We start from the raw sequence: 11072 nt of genomic DNA, 5'->3' as shown, positions 1-11072 counted from the left end.
TGATGATGAAGACATCTTTGGTGGTTTTGCTTGTGTGTTTCATTTCCACCATGTTAATGTTCAGTATGAAATGAATTTGTAAGAATTTGTAAGGTGCTTTATGTACTTGATGTATGTTTGAAAGAAATGAATTTATGTTTATGAAACTTGTGATTTTTGTATTTTTTTTTTACTGCAACATGAAAATAAATTCAAATTTTTTTTTTTACTACAACATGATTTTTGTATGAATATTTTTACTGCAACATTGAAAATTATTCCAACAAATTCATAATTTCTTTTACTGGAAAAAAATTCTTACAAATTCTTAATTGGAAAAAAATCAACCCTGCTAAGTTTAATTGGAAAAAAATCAACCCTGCTGAGTTTTATTGGAAAAAAATCAACAAATTTTTAATTTCTTTTACTGCATTCCAATGCAAAATATACAACCAACATTTCCAACACAAACAAACTGACTATATACTTGAAGCAATGGTAACCATACTAAGTTGATTTGCAAAACAACAGGTCTCATTCCAAATCAATGCACTTGAGGCAATGGAACAAAAATGACAAAAAAAAAAAAAAAACTAAGATTAACAATGCTATTTAATACCAAACCGTTTATAGAAGTATGCTGACAATGCTATTCAATAGCAATTCATTTACAGAAGTATGCTGCATTTGAAAACCATTCTCAAAAACCATAACTCTAAATACAAAACATAACTTAAATACAAAAACCATAACTCTAAATACAAAACATAACTCTACATAAAAAAACCATAACTATAAGTGTGTGTCTATAATTTCTTAGCTTAAATACAAATACAACACATCCCATAATATTGTTTCATTACAAAAACATAAATAATAACAGGTAATCCTATAGTCTACTTTGACCCAGTTGCTAGTTCTTTGTGCAGTCTCCTTAGCATGTCCTCTAACATTAGCATCCACTCCAGTTTTTCCAATATTCACTGTAGATGCAGATGCATTAATTGGTCATCTATCTCTATCCCTCCCACCAACTGTGATTTTAGGTCCTTTGCCAGGACCACTTGATGCCTTTCCACCATGGGTTGGTAGTTTTGTGGGCTACAACAACATTTTCAATTAACAAACTGAAAAGTTACAAAATTAAAAAGTTGGTTATATAAACAAGTGAGTTACCTGAGTGGATGACCTAGTACTTCTCCTCTTTAGTCCAATAGAAGTAGTACTCATTGGTGGCTGAGATGCTACTTGGCCTCCTCTTCTAGTTTGGATGTTACTGGACATCTGAGGCAAAAAAATTTCCAGTTACGAAAAAATTAGGCAAACTACTGCTAGTTTCCTACTTGAAGTTACAAGTCAATATTAAAAGTTGGTTACCTCATTTGATGGGATGTTTGTTGTTGGAGTAGGCGTATGAGTACGACTAGGAGCTGATGCAGGTTGAGATGATTGCCCACTAGTACATCTCTGCTGCAACAAACAAATTAAGTCTACAATAAATTAAGTATACAACAAACAAATAACAACATGTGTATAATAAATGAATGCATAAGTATACACTAACCTTCACTATTTTGGACTTAGGATGCAGTTTGTTCTTGCATGACCTCTGATTGTACCCCTTCTGCAGACACTTAGCACATGTGACATTGATGTTCTTCCTTGATGCCTTGTGTGGATTTCTTGACTCATTTGCTTGTCTGTTTCTTAACTTCTTTGTTATGCTTGCTAATTTCTTTACTTCTGGTGGATTCAATTTCTGGTCACCTTCCTCATACTCATGCATGTTTGGAACTGGGTGTATCATGAATGCATAAGTATCCAAGTACCTAGACTTGCTGTAATACTCATGCACATAGGCTTCTGGCTGCTCATGATTGATTTGAATTGCACTAATGACATGACTACAAGGTAAACCAGACAAATCCCATCTCTCGCAACTGCATGTCCTAGTAATTAGGTCCACTATGTACCTCCTTTAAAAATGATCAACCTCAAATTCCAATTGTCCACACTAGGTTCCAAAGCAGTTCCTTGATTCCACCTTCAACTTCTCAAGTTTGTCATGAATATTGGGAGAAATTTCACCACTGTATTTTGCCATTCCAGCCTTTTTAACTTGAATCCTTTGCATCAATTTCCTTCTAATCCATTCAAACATGGAGATTATTGGTAGCTCTCTAGCTTCTAGGATGTAAGAATTGAATGACTCACTCAAATTGTTCACAAGGATGTCACACTTGCTCCTTCGAGAAAAATGTGACATTGTGCACAAAGCAGGGCCAGTCTCCCTCAACCACTCCATAGCTATCTTCCTATTTCGAGTCGTAGGATCAACTTCTTCAATCTTCTTCATCCAATAATTGAATTCATGCACATTTCCAGTTGATGCAGCTTTCCAAAACAGGTCTTTCAACACACAACCACTGTATTTTGTCTTAAAGTTACTATACATATGTCTCAAGCAGTATCTGTGATCTGCAGTAGGGTATAACTCTGCAAATGTTTTAACCAACCCCTTCTATCTATCTGATATAAATGTTCACCCCATCTCCTCAACACTCTCAATATCATTCATTAATTTATAAAGAAACCAAGACCAAAAGGCTTTACATTCTATCTCAACCAAAGCCATTGCAATAGGATACATGTTGTCATTTCCATCTCTCCCAATAGCACTGAGTAGCTGCCCTCCAAAAAAATCCCTTTCAAATGACAACCATCTAGTCTTATTATTGGTCTACACCCTGTTAGAAATCCATCTTTCTGTGCACCAAGTCTGAAATACATTCTTTCAAATGTAGGCTCTGTCTTTTCAGGATTAGTTATTATTGAAATGTGTGAGGTTGGATTTTTCCTAACAATTGTAGCTGCATAATCCCTAATCCTGTGATATTGCTCTGCCAAATCCCTTGCAATTATCTCCCTTGCCTTTCTTTTTGCCCTATATATTTGAAACCTACTTGTATCCACCATTATCTCTCTTCTAATTTTTTTCTTGATTAATGGAGGGGTCATCTCTCACCTCATCTATAAACTTCTTCCCCAAGTACTTAGAGTTGGCTTGTGTGTTGCTGTAATTCCTCCCACATGTGTGTTTCCCCTCTAGAGTTTTGATCTAAAAGGTTGGGGTTCCCTCAAATGGAGAGGCATGTATCCTCCAAGTATAACCATGCCTACAAACAACAGTGATCTTAGCACTCTCATTTCTGATGTACCTTATATCATAACCATGCACCACATTAAACTCCCTCAAATACTCTGTGAAAACTTGGGGATTGGGAAATTTCATTCCAACTACAAGTTTGGGATCCTTCATCATCCCTTATTTGTATTCTGGGTATCCAACATCATCTACCTCATCTGATGACCCTTTAAGACTATTCAATTCATCATCATCATCATCATCATCATCTGAATACCGACTAACATCACCTGGTAGATTAACTTTAGGTGGTGGTCCTTCAATTCTTCTGTGTGAGGTTTTATAAAAAAATGTCATCGTTTGGACCCTTTAGGGCTTCATATAACCAACTTTGGTCATCACTTTCCTCTGCACTATCCTCAAAAGTCTCAGTATCACTATATTCTTCACTAACTATGTGGGTGTTTGGGAAATGGGTTTTTTTGTAGATTTTTTTAGTTGCAGGATTTTATTGGAGAATTTTTTTTTTTTTTTTTTTTTTTGTGTTTGGGAAGATAGTTGGGTTTTTTTGTGGTTGAATGTGATGTTTGTGAGAGAAAAAGTGAAATGATTATGGGGTTTGATGTGATATTTTGTTTGGATTAGTTTTTTTGGGTTTTGTAACCAATTTGTCTTTTAGTGAAAAAAAAAAACCAAAAAACTTCCTTCCCAAACACCCCATATATAGTCCAAGTCCTCAGAATCATCACTATCAGTTCTCTCTTCATCAGCCAAAAATTCAATCTCACTCTGTGTACTGTCACTCTCATTAGCTTCATTACCTTCTACAGACTCAGTGTCAGTAGTATGCTGCAACCCTTCCTCATGTTGTGTATCATTACCTTCATGTTGTGTATCATTACCCTCACATCCATTACCCACATTCTCACCCTCAGCTACTTCTGCACTCTCATCTGAGTCATTCCCAATGTCATCAACTATGATGTCAATATCAGACAAGTTTATATTAATAATGTCTGTGTTAGTACCACATATGGCATTACCACCTTGTTCTGTGTCACCACCACCTATGGCATTACCAACTTGTTCTGCACCATTGGGATCTGACAACAACTCACCATTGGATGACAAAACCATAATAGGATCTACACCCTTCTCTACATAAACTACTACATAATCCAAACCCTTATAAGCCTCAAGCATTTTCATTACATCAGCATCATCGTACATTGCTTTCAACCCAACATCTAAATTATAACCAGGCCATGTATAGTACATATCTATGTTTGCTCCTTTTCCACCAACCAGGTCATAATAAAGGTCTCTTAACTCAAACATAGACATTTTGTCAATGTCACAGTTAATTATTTCATTCACCCTACCACCCTTATAAACATGTGGATGAAAGACAAAATGGCCCCCACGATACATTTGAACAGTTATGAATTTGTCTGACATTTTCAACATTCACTCTTAAAGTAGAAAAGACTTTCATCAATACATTTTGGGACCACAACCCACAACCCTAAACCCTAAACTCTAAACAAAGATATACTCATGCATGTAACCAACATAAACTAAAATAATAAATAATCTCTAATCCTCAAACAGATCACACAAAATAGAAATAAAATACAAAAGTATAAAGTAATAGAATTAAAAAATCTATTCTTTAGGCATAAAGTTAAAAGTTAATTGAAGAAGGAAACAAACAAAGTAATACATTGAGGATTAGGGATAAACTTCACATTTTCAGTGCATACCCCACACAAAACACAATGACAATAAACAAACAAAGTAATACACTCACATTATTCATTACAAATAAACAAACAACCATAGGAGACCACAGTATATGAACAACTTTATATATACAAAAAAACCAACATAACAACAGGATATGAACAACTACATCGCACACAGTGCCATGACAAAAAGTTAATGACTAATGGTACGAAAAAGGGAGGCACACAAACCCTAATATACAAAACATACGGGACTATAGTATACACCAACAAAAAGTACATCAACTAACATTTTATACATATATATATATCAGCAAATCAAACCGAATGAAACACAAAATAAAAAGCAATGATCGAAAAAATACCTTACAACTTATTCTTCGTGAATTTTTGGGCTTCGTTTGCTTCGTAAATTTCCAAATCAATGACAATCGAACAATCGAAGCCCTACTTTCTCAAATCTATACACTATTTCGTTCGATTGAAACCCTAATTTGTTCAATTGAACAACACTAATTTGTTGAATCGTTCAATCGAACAACCCTAGTTCTCTTCACTTTTCTCTTCTCAGATCCACGACTTTTGGAAGTGAAACTAGTAAGCAAGCTTCAATATATATATACAAGGCCAAATTGGTCTTTTATGTCTGCCATTCACGGTGTTAACGATGCACATTACTCCATCAACCACATGGGAGTTATGTGGTGATATTTGAAAGTCAAGAGGGTAATCCGCACATGGCCTAAACCATAGGGGGAAAAAGTAAAGTTTGCCCAATATTATATTCATGGAACGATGAAACTCATTGTTGTTTTAACGTTCTTTATGAGACAATTTGGAGTTTAGTTTATATTTAGTCTATTGTATTTTTAAACAAACTATTTCATCCTTTAGGTACACCATTTTTTCTTTTTTCTTTTTTTTTATTATTTTTTTTTTATCTATGATCATTTTTTGTATTTCATATTTTGTGTCATTTCTCTCTTCTTTCTGCCAACCATTATTTGTTTCTTGTTTATAACTATTTTTTGTTGGTTAATGTTGTTTTAGTAGAATTTTTATACTAAAATGGCTTGGTAGGATCATTTGTATAATAAAAAATATATCACTCATTATAAAGCGATAGATCAAAATCCAAACAAAATCATTATTAATAAGGATTTTCTATTGATTTTATGTTTGTATATTATTACTTTTAAAAAAAAAATTAATTTTAATATTTTTTTATATTATGATATAAGTTAATTGACGATTAGTGCAAAACATTACTTCAAAAGCATATAATAGTTTTTCAAAATTATAAAAAGAAAAATATTATTATTTATTTATTTATTCAAAACTATTAAAGGTGTTAGTCAATTATTTAATTATTTATCTTTGCAGCTCCTCTTTTCCTTTATGGTATTTCTCTGCCTACTCTACTGTGAGTTTATATGTTTTTAGAAAAAAAACTATATGTAATTTGAAATTTTGAATCTTTTTATATAAAAATTTAAAAAATAAATTTTGAAATTTAAAATATAATTATACAAAACCATGTCCTTTTAAATATAGCTATATTTAAAATTAATTTTAATCTATATATATTCCCTATCCTTACTTATAAAATGTTGTACGATAATTGAAGTTGAAAGTCCTAATTTTTTTTTTCAAAATTTAAAATTATTAAAATATATATGTTGCAATATCATTAATTTCTTCTTAGTATAAATTTTATTTTAAATCTTATAAGATTTGTTCAATGACTAATATTCAATTTTTGTAAAAAAAATTATTCTTTCCAAAAGTTAATATAGCAAGTCTACAAAACCATATTTTAAAATTCAAAATTATTAATACTTTTATTTATTTATTTATTTTGTTTTAAATAAGCATGTTAAAGTATAAATAGATATCCAAATAAAAGTATACTTATTAATAAATATGGCATTAGTTTTAATTGTAATCACATCTTTTTAAAGTCTTAATTAATTTTTTAAATATTTTTTGATATTTTAAATTACATGTTACGATAATTTTTTCTTACTCATTAAGTTTTTAAAATTTTTTTAATTATTTCTTTTTCAAAAACCAATATGAAATTTTTTTAAAATTCATATTTTTTTTTCTAAAATAGTGAAGTATTACAACTATGTCATTTTATTTTTATTTTTTTTATAACAAAGCATAATTATAATTATTAATTGTCAATACAATAATTTTAATCTATCTATACTATATATTATAGTAAATAAACATTTGAAATAAAACTCTTAAACTTATATATAAAATTTTACTTACGACAGATAAAATATAAAAAAATTATATAAAATTATTATATTTTTAATAAATGATATATTATTTTATCTCGTGCACAGCACGGGTGACATGCTAGTTTGGATATGTTGAAAATTGAGTTGGGTTTAGAATCCAAACCCAATTGAGTTGCCCATGGTGGCATAACCCGATTAGAAGAGATCCAAATAAAATAAGAGATTATATTTCAAGATATGAGATAATCTTGATATGGATAATTGTCAATATATTGGATGATAATTATTAATTAGATATTGTTGATATGAGATAGACATTATCTGAGATAATACATCTATCTATAGGTCTCTTAACTCTCCTATATAAACAGAAATTGGGTTCTATACTTACAACAATAAAAAAATATACATTCTCTTTTCACATAAACCATTCTACATTTCTACTGTGATTGGTTTAGGTAAAACTTTAGTAGTTTTACTTCATTGCTGTGGAGACTATTCAAGAATACATGATTCACCTTGTACGTGATTCATCTTCTAAATTAGATTCATTGTGCAATCTGTTTACCCACCCATATAGTAGGCCTCAATCTATATAATTTTTTGATGTGTATATAGTATTATATTTCTTTCATTCGTATTAGAGCCATTATTAAGGTATTTTCATGCTATTGAATATCCATAAAATTAGTATTTTATGCTAATATATGTATGTATATGATTTTTGTTTGCATAAAATATTGTTGGTTGATCAAAACGGTTTTACCAAATTTTTTATTATGTATGCAGTTAAATTTACACTATTTATAAATATTCATATATGTGTATATATATATATATATATAATATTTGCAAAATTACATTAATAAATGATGAATCATTGTTTATAATTTTATATTCCAAAGATATCCGATATTAATGAAAATAAGTAGTTGTTTGAGATGAGTTTTATAAGTGTACTTTTTGACTTTTTGGTTAAAAAAGTAGAGAAAAAAAATGTATGTTTGGGATTATTTTTTGACTTTTTACGAAAAGATGTATAAATATTGTAGTAAAATCAAAATAACAATTTTATCCTTTTGATTTTTTGACTTTTTGGGTAGTTGAATTCAAAGGGTAAAATAATAATTTTGTCTTAGTGACTTCCCCCACAAACTACCCTTAAATAGTATAAATTTTTTAACTTTTTAATTTTTTTAATTTATTCCAAATAAGGCCTAAAATGTTAACAGCTCCGATTCAGACAACTAAACTACGACCACTAATTGGAGCTCTAATTACGTGGCATCAAATAAGGAAGGAAAAATCAGACCTTCATATTTCAGTGCGTGTGTTTCATGCACTGTGAAAAAAAAAAAAAAAAAAAAAAATTCCCGCCCAAAAATCTGATAAATGAGGGAAAAGAAATCGTGTCTATTCTGAAGCTCTATTCCAGGGAGAAGAAATTGTGTCTCTGTCCTCGTTTTCGTCTCGCTCAAGCGTCTTCCCTCTCTCATCTGAATCGGGGCTGTTCCAGGGAGAAGAAATCGTGTCTGTGTCCCCGTCTTTGTCTCGCCCAAGCGTCTTCCCCCTCTCGCTCAAGCGTCCTCCGCCGTCCCTCTCCTCCACCATCCGACGTATTCAAGTTAGTGCACCGTCTCCGACATCTCCCTATTCGATTGTTGTCCCTCATCCAGGTAAGTTTATCTGTAGCTTTTGTCCATCTCTTCCTCTATACTTACACATATACATACATATATATATATATATAAAATAAGATTTTGAGAATGCCAAATATGTAATGGAATATAATTTTTGTTAATCTGCTATGGAAATTGTTCATTAACAGTTTTAAGCTCTACAGTTTTAATCTATTAATTAACATATTTCTGTCAAAATTAACAGTTTTAATATCTGTTCAAAATTTCTGTCCAAAATCTACTAATTAACAGATTATAACAATTTACAGTTTGGACAGTCCAAATCTGTTAAATTGTTTGGGAATCTGTATATTGTTTGGGAATGCTAATCTGTTCATTAACAGTCCAAAATCTGTATATTGTTAATTAACAGATAATATGACAATCCAAATCTGTTAAATTGTTATAAATTGTTAATCTAATTTTGGACAGATTTTGGGTTAATCTGGTAACTTGCATTGTTAGAAATTGTTATAATCTGTTAATCTGGTAATTGTTAGAATTTGAAGCTCTTACAGATTAGAAATTGTTACAATTTGAAGCTCTGTTAATTTTTGAAAGAGTAATATGTTATAGTCTGTTGAAAGGGTAATATGTTATAATTTGTTCAAGAGCTTGCATTGTTAATCTGTTTGTATATGTGTAAGTATAACAGAGTAATAACATAATAGCTTGGTTCTATTATTCTATTAATCTATTAAATCATTTGATTTCATATGGTATTTTTGAATGAGCTGGAATGGAGAATGGTTCGAACAGTGCTGAGAATCCTTTATTAAATGAGAGTGAAAAAGTTGAGGAACCGAAGAGGGGTATGTGTTTTAGCTCAAAGCAAGAAGTGCATTCATTTTATGCCAAATATGCTAAACATGTTGGATTTTCCATAGCTTATAAAACTTAAGTTTGTGGCAATGATGGGGAATTAAGATATTTTGGGATTGAATGTTCTCGATCGGGAAAGAGAATAAAAAAATCAGAAGTAAACCCTCTAAAGCCATCTTTGTCTACAAAAATTGGTTGCAAAACAAGGGTACGGGCAACCTTACAAAAGGATGGGAGATTTATGTTAACCACAGTTAACCTTGACCATAACCATGACTTGATTCCCACCGACTCACGTCATTTTGCAATGAATAAGAAGATTCGTACTCCTATGAAGAGAAGATTAGAAATTAATGATCAAGTAGGGATTGGGGTGTCTAGAAATTATCACTCAATGGTTGTTGAAGCTGGGGGTTATGAGTCATTAACATTTGATGAGCGAGATGCACGAAATTACATTGACAGAGCTAGAAAATTAAGGCTTGGAGAAGGAGATTCCGATGCACTTCAAAAATATTTTTTGAGGATGCATTCACAAAATTCGAGTTTCTATTATATGATTGATGTTGATACTGACTTTCGCATAAGAAACTTGTTTTGGGCAGACGCAATGAGTCGGGCGGCTTACAAAGAATTTGGAGATGTTGTTTCATTTGACACAACTTACCTCACTAATAAATATGATATGCCATTTGCTCTGTTTGTAGGAGTTAACCACCATGGACAGTCGATTTTGCTTGGTTGTGGGCTGTTATCTAGTGAAGATATTGATACATTTGTTTGGCTATTCAAATCATGGTTAAATTGCATGTCAGATCATCACCCAAAAGCTATAATAACTGATCAGTGCAAAGCTATGCAAAATGCGATAGAAATTGTCTTCCCCAATACTCAACATCGATGGTGTTTATGGCATATCATGAAGAAAATTCCAGAGAAATTGAAAGGGTATTCCCAATATGAATCCATGAAGATGGATTTGCAAAATGCAGTGTATGACACATTCACAAAAGATGAATTCGAGATGAAATGAAAAGAGATGATTGCAAAATTCAATCTTTATGAGAATCAATGGTTGGGGGTGTTATATGATGAGCGACAGCGATGGGTTCCTGTTTATGTCAAAGATATTTTTTGGGCTGGCATGTCAACGACACAACGAAGTGAGAGTATGAATGCATTTTTTGATGGATATGTCAACCCAAAGACTACATTAAAACAATTTGTTGAACAATATGACAATGTCTTGACAAGTAAGGTAGAGAAAGAAAAGAAAGCTGACTTCAAGTCTCGGCACAAAGTCTTTGATTGCCTAATTGTGTATGGTTTTGAGAAGCAATTTCAGGATGCCTACACCAACGCAAAATTCAAAGAAGTTCAAGCAGAGATGAAGAGACTAGTTTATTGTCAGCCGTTTCTGGTCAAAGAAGAGGGTTCAATTTGTACATAT

At 31.6% G+C, this 11072-nt stretch overlaps 1 pseudogene; it reads left to right on the top strand.

Annotated features, from left to right (window-relative positions):
- Positions 1–9863: 9863 nt before the first annotated feature.
- LOC114308018 (protein FAR-RED IMPAIRED RESPONSE 1 pseudogene) lies at positions 9864–10655 on the top strand (annotated as a pseudogene).
- The last annotated feature ends 417 nt before the right edge of the window (positions 10656–11072 follow it).

Source organism: Camellia sinensis, chromosome 3 (genome assembly GCF_055761805.1).
Source record: "Camellia sinensis isolate YWXY chromosome 3, ASM5576180v1, whole genome shotgun sequence".
Classification (NCBI taxonomy): domain Eukaryota; kingdom Viridiplantae; phylum Streptophyta; class Magnoliopsida; order Ericales; family Theaceae; genus Camellia; species Camellia sinensis.
The sequence above is the reverse complement of the archived record's forward strand: the minus strand, read 5'-3'. Positions and strand labels throughout refer to the sequence as shown.